We start from the raw sequence: 6054 nt of genomic DNA on the forward strand, positions 1-6054 counted from the left end.
GCTAGAGCGACTGTGAAAAATAGTAACGACAAATTGGTGTCGAGAGCATCGGAGGTACCAAGCGGTTTGAGCTTTTCTCATGAGACACTGGGCATGACAGGGTCCACCCACCACGCTCTGGTGCACCCCACGCTCACACCCGTTTCCACACTCCAGCACACCTGCCCCTCGCTCCCTCCCGGCCCGCCCTGCCCCCCTCCTCCCTTCCCTGCGGCCAGCTGCCTCCCAGCATTCCCTGCGGCCAGCCCCATGGCGCTGGGTTGGACTCCCTGAAGCCCTGACTCCCACAGCCAAATCAAGTCAAAGACCAATTAATGTTCTGATACCTGTGGCCGGCTGAAGTGATGCAGAGCTGATGATTTCTTTTTCCATTTTACTCCAACTGTGGTTTCATTTTTTTCCCAGCCCTCCTTTGGTCAGTGGTTTTAGGGGCACTAAAGTTCACTTTTGTGGGTAACCTGTACTGTTAGCTGCTGATTTAATTAACTCAGCCTTTCTCTTCCTTGACCAGAACAAGGCCAGCCGGGCTGCTTTGCAGACACCCATCTGGACAGCCAACAGCCAGAGGCGTCTGGCGGGAGAGTGTGTGGTCCCTGGCAGACACTCGCCAGGCCTGGCCGTCATCCGCTCCATGTTTTCCGAAGCACTTCTGAGCCACTATCTCATGAGGCTCCAAGGGGTTTGGTTCCCATTTGACAGGTGGGGAAACTAAGGCTCAGAGATGTGAACCCGATGACCTGGGGCCACAAAGCCGAGCTGGGCTTGCAAGACAACTTTGTCTATTTCCATGGTCCTCTATTTCAGAGAGACAGTTTATTCCTGCAAAAGGTCCCCCATTGAAGGAGAGGAAGGAAAAGGCTGGAAGACACATAGGGATGATAAAGAGGAACAGGAGGAAGGGAGGGAGATGCTAGTTGAAATTACAGCCTCCTGGCTTCACTCCTGAGGTTCTTCCCCACGATGGAGCAGGCCAGAGTCTTTCATCCTCTGAGAAGTTTCCAGAATCCTAGCATGAATCTCTTAGTGGCCAGGTGAGGGGAACATTCAGCCCTCAGCATTCAGTCCTCAAAGGCCTCTGTCCAGTGGACACCTGGTGCCACAGAGGACCCTCAGGGGAAGAGAAGCCCGGAGCAGGAGGGAGCAGGAAAGACCAGAGCAGACATCTGAAGAGGCTTTAGGAGGAAAGCTTTCAACCAGGGACGTGCAAACAGCCGAGGCCAGGGAGGGGCTGAGAATTGTGGGGAGACTCGCTGCATGACCTGACCTGAGTCCTTCCCCGTCCCTGGCCCTCAGATGCATTTACAGATGTTCACAGCCAGCAACGACGGCCCTTTCTGTCTGTGCAGCTAGTGTTTTAGGGAACTCTGGCTGCTAGACTAGAGAAGGAAGGGCCCTCGGCTTGGAGACAGACCCTCCTCTGCTCACCGTCTCACTCCACCTCCTCCGGGAAACACGCCACACCTCACCCACACCCATTCCTCGGTCTCTATTCAGGGCTCTGTGGACTCTTTCTTCTCTTTTCTTTTCTTTTTTTTTTTTTTTGGCCACCAGGGTGAATCGTCAATTGATTTGTTATTTATCCCACTGACAACAAAGAGAGTGAAAAGGTAATAATTCTGGGCCCCGGGGTAATTCAATTCCTGTAGCACCGTCAGCTACATTAACTTACTTCCTGGATCTCAATTCAATTAGAGCAACATTCCCCAGCATTAATAAATCAATACTCATGCCATTTGGATATATTTTGAATGTCTTTCATTATACATTGCAGGTCGGGGATGGCTGTTGAATTGGAAGTTAATGGGACAGGACAAGGCAGGTGGGGCTGCCTGGGGAGAAGCTTCCAGCCGTTGACTCTAATTGCCTCTGCTGCCTGGTTAACTGACTGAGCCCACTGGAGTTACCATGAGCTGCAGCTCCGGTCTGGGTGGATGGAGGTACAGAGGTGGGAGAGACTGTGTTCACCCACTCTTGTATCCATTCATTCGTTCATCCACTCATCCACTCTCCCATCCATCCTCCCAGTCTTCCTCCATCCTCCTCTCATCATCCTTCCTCCCACACGTCCTCTCACTGTCCTGCAATCCCCCTTCACACCTCCTGCAAGCCTTCTTTTCATCTTCCTCCCGTCCCTCCTCCTGGCTCCTCCTTTTATCCCTCCTCCTACCCCTTCTCCCATCCTTCCTCTCATCCTTCTCCCAAGTCATCTTCCCATCCCTCCCCGCCGTCTTCTTCCCATCCTTCTTCCTACCCTTTCTTCCAATTTTCTTTCCATCTTTTCACCCTTCTACCAGCCAGAACATTTTGCTGAGGGCCTACCAGACAATAGGCTGCAGAGGAGAATGTACTGACCTTTACTGACTTCTGGGCTTATATAGATGTATATCATACATGTTCGTCAGCTTCAGGGACTCAGAATCTAAACAAGTAACTACAACACAATGTTCAAGAGCCACAACACGAGCAATCAAGAACACTTCCGTGCCAGAGAAGCCAAAGCAAGGCTCAGAGGAGAGCCAGCGGCAGAAACGTCCGAATCTAGGGGTGGGAGGAGAGTAAGGGGAGGGCTCCCCGGAGGAGGTGAAGCCTGGGGTAGTCTTTGAGGAAGAGAAGGTCTTGGCCAGTTGGATTGAGGGAGATCAGGAAGCGCAGAAAGCCTGAGGAAACTGAGGACTGCAGGGCAGGGGCTCGCAAACGTGTGTATGGATCCAAATCACCCAGGAGGTAAATAAAAATATGGCTCCCAGGATCCTCTCTGGGGAGTCTCATCCAGGAGGTCTAGGAAGGGGTCAGAAATCATGGTCAGCAGGCATGGCCTGCATCTCAGGCTGGCCCTATCTGGCTGTGTGGCTGAGTGAGACCCAGCCCTCTCTGAGCCTTCCTAGGTGTGCGGTCGAATTTCTCACTGAATAATGTCCCTTGAGATAGGCAAAATTGGTACCGTTTCCTGCCTTTGACAAATGAAGAAACTTAAAACCAAACAGGCAAGGGCTGAGCCACCGGTGGAGCCTCTGCCTTCCTCTCACGGAGGCTCAGGGCCTTTGCACCTGCTACCCCTCTGCTTGGATCACACTCCCCACCAGGTATCCATGCGGTTGGCCCCTCCTCTTCTGTATTTGTTATTTATTGCTGCATAACAAAGTACCCCCAAATTTGGTGGCTTAAAATGACAAACATTTATTATCACACAGTTCCTCTGGGTCAAGAATCCAGGAGTGGCTGGTTCTAGCTCAGGATCTCTGAGGAGGCTGCGGTCAGAATGTCAGCAGGGGCTGCAGTCATCTGGAGGCTTGACTGGGCCTGAAGGGCTCACTTTCCAAATGGCTCACTCTAGCTGTTGGCAGGAGGGGTCAGTTCCTCACTAGGTGGGCCTCGCCACAGAGCTGCTTGAGTGTCCTCACGCTGTGGCAGCTGCTTTCCCTGGAGCAGGTGATCTGAGAGAGCAAGCTGGAAACTGCAGTGTAGCTTATAACTTACCCGGAAGTCATATGCTATCATTTCTGGCACATTCCACTTGTTAAAAGGGAGTCACCAGGTCCAGTCCACACTCCAAGAGAGGACAATTAAGCTCTATCTCTTGAAGGGAGGAATACCAGATAATTTGTGGGCATATTTTAAAGCCCCCACATCTTCTCTCAGATCTCACTCAAATGTCACCTTATCAGAGACGCTTTCCCTGACACATCTGTCTGTAAGAATCCCCAGCTTCTTGTTCTCTCTCGCCCCTCTTGCCGTGCATTTTTTTGTTTTTCTCCATGGCATTTGCCATCACATGATATCCTATTTTTTTTAACATCTTTATTGCAGTATAATTGCTTTACAATAGTGTGTTAGTTTCTGTTATATAACAAAGTGAATCAGCTATACCTATACATATGTCCCCATATCTCCTCCCTCTTGCGTCTCCCTCCCACCTTCCCTATCCCACCCCTCCAGGTGGACACAAAGCGCCGAGCTGATCTCCCTGTGCCATGCGGCTGCTTCCCACTAGCTATCTACCTTACGTTTGGTAGTGTATATATGTCCATGCCACTCTCTCACTTTGTCCCAGCTTACCCTTCCCCCTCCCCGTGCCCTCAAGTCCATTCTCTACGTCTTCATCTTTATTCCTGTCCTGCCCCCAGGTTCTTCAGAACCATTTTTTTGGTTTAGATTCCATATATATGTGTTAGCATACGGTATTTGTTTTTCTCTTTCTGACTTACTTCACTCTGTATGACAGACTCTAGGTCCATCCACCTCACCACAAATAGCTCAATTTCATTTCTTTTTATGGCTGAGTAATATTCCATTGTATATACGTGCCACATCTTCTTTATCCATTCATCTGTCGATGGACATTTAGGTTGATTCCATGTCCTGACTATTGTATATAGTGCTGCAGTGAGCATTGTGGTACATGACTCTTTTTGAATTATGGTTCTCTCAGGGTATATGCCCAGTAGTGGGACTGCTGGGTCGTTTGGTAATTCTATTTTTAGTTTTTTAAGGAACCTCCATACTGTTCTCCATAGTGGCTGTATCAATTTACATTCCCAGCAACAGTGCAAGAGGGTTCCCTTTTCTCCACACCCTCTCCAGCATTTATTGTTTGTAGATTTTTTGATGCTGGCCATTCTGACCGGTGTGAGGTGATACCTCATTGTAGTTTTGATTTGCATTTCTCTAATGATTAGTGATGTTGAACATTCTTTCATGTGTTTGTTAGCAATCTGTATATCTTCGACAGAGAAATGTCTGTTTAGGTCTTCTGCCCATTTTTGGATTGGGTTGTTTGTTTCTTTGATATTGAGCTGCATGAGCTGCTTGTATATTTTGGAGATTAATCCTTTGTCAGTTGTTTCGTTTGTAGATATTTTCTCCCATTCTGAGGGTTGTCTTTTGGTCTTGTTTATGGTTTCCTTTGTTGTGCAAAAGCTTTTAAGTTTCATTAGGTCCCATTTGTTTATTTTTATTTCCATTTCTCTAGGAGGTGGATCAAAAAGGATCTTGCTGTGATTTATGTCATAGAGTGTTCTGCCTATGTTTTCCTCTAAGAGTTTGATAGTGTCTGTCCTTACATTTAGGTCTCTAATCCATTTTGGGTTTATTTTTGTGTATGGTGTTAGGGATTGTTCTAATTTCATTCTTTTACATGTAGCTGTCCAGTTTTCCCATCCTATCTATTTTAATTATTCATCTTTTCAGCCTCTCTCCACTAGTACAGACTCCATGAAATCAGACACTGTGTCAGTTTTGTTCACTGCTGCATCCGCAGCACAAGAATGGTCCCTGGCACATAGTAGGTACTTAATAAGTAATTGCTGAATGCAAGGATGAAGATGAAGCTGAAGGAAGAGAGAGCAGTGCTGGCACACTCTGGGTCTTCCCTGTCTCTGGAACCTGACCTTGTCAGGTGACTTCCCTGTCACCTGAGACCTCATCCTGTGTGCCGGATTGGGGCAGCCTGGTCTGAGGGTCAGTTCTGGTCCCAGATTGGTCATTAGCCTTCATTGTGATGCCGGACATGTCCTCTATCCTGGCTCAGCCTCAGCTTCTCCCTCCGATAGAAGTATGCTGGATTCCTTCTTCCACTTAACGAGTATGGCCCCAGCACCTACTAGGTACCACACAGTGTTGTTCTGGGCACCAGACAGACACAGCAACCGCCTTCACAAGGCTGAGCCTCTAGAATAAAACCACTGAGGGTCCTTCCAGCTCCCATGTGCTCCTGTTCTGCCCTCAGCCCACTGGCAGATGCTGATGTGTATCGAATTGTGTCCCCACAAATTCATATGCTGAAGCCCTAATACCCTACAGTGATAGGGCCTTGGGGAGGTAATTAGGGTTAGATGAAGTCATGTGGGTGGAGCCCTCATGATGGGATTAATGGTTTCATAAGAAGAGGAAGAGAGGGAAAGATCACTCACTCTCTCACTCTCTCCACCATGTGAGGACTCAGCGAGAAGGTGGCAGTCTGCAAGCCAGGAAGACAGCCCTCACCAGGGATCTCATCAGCCAGCACCGTGATCTTGGACTTCCCAGCCTCCAGAATTGTGAGAAATATATGTCTGT

Source organism: Phocoena phocoena, chromosome 1, assembly GCF_963924675.1.
Source record: "Phocoena phocoena chromosome 1, mPhoPho1.1, whole genome shotgun sequence".
Classification (NCBI taxonomy): domain Eukaryota; kingdom Metazoa; phylum Chordata; class Mammalia; order Artiodactyla; family Phocoenidae; genus Phocoena; species Phocoena phocoena.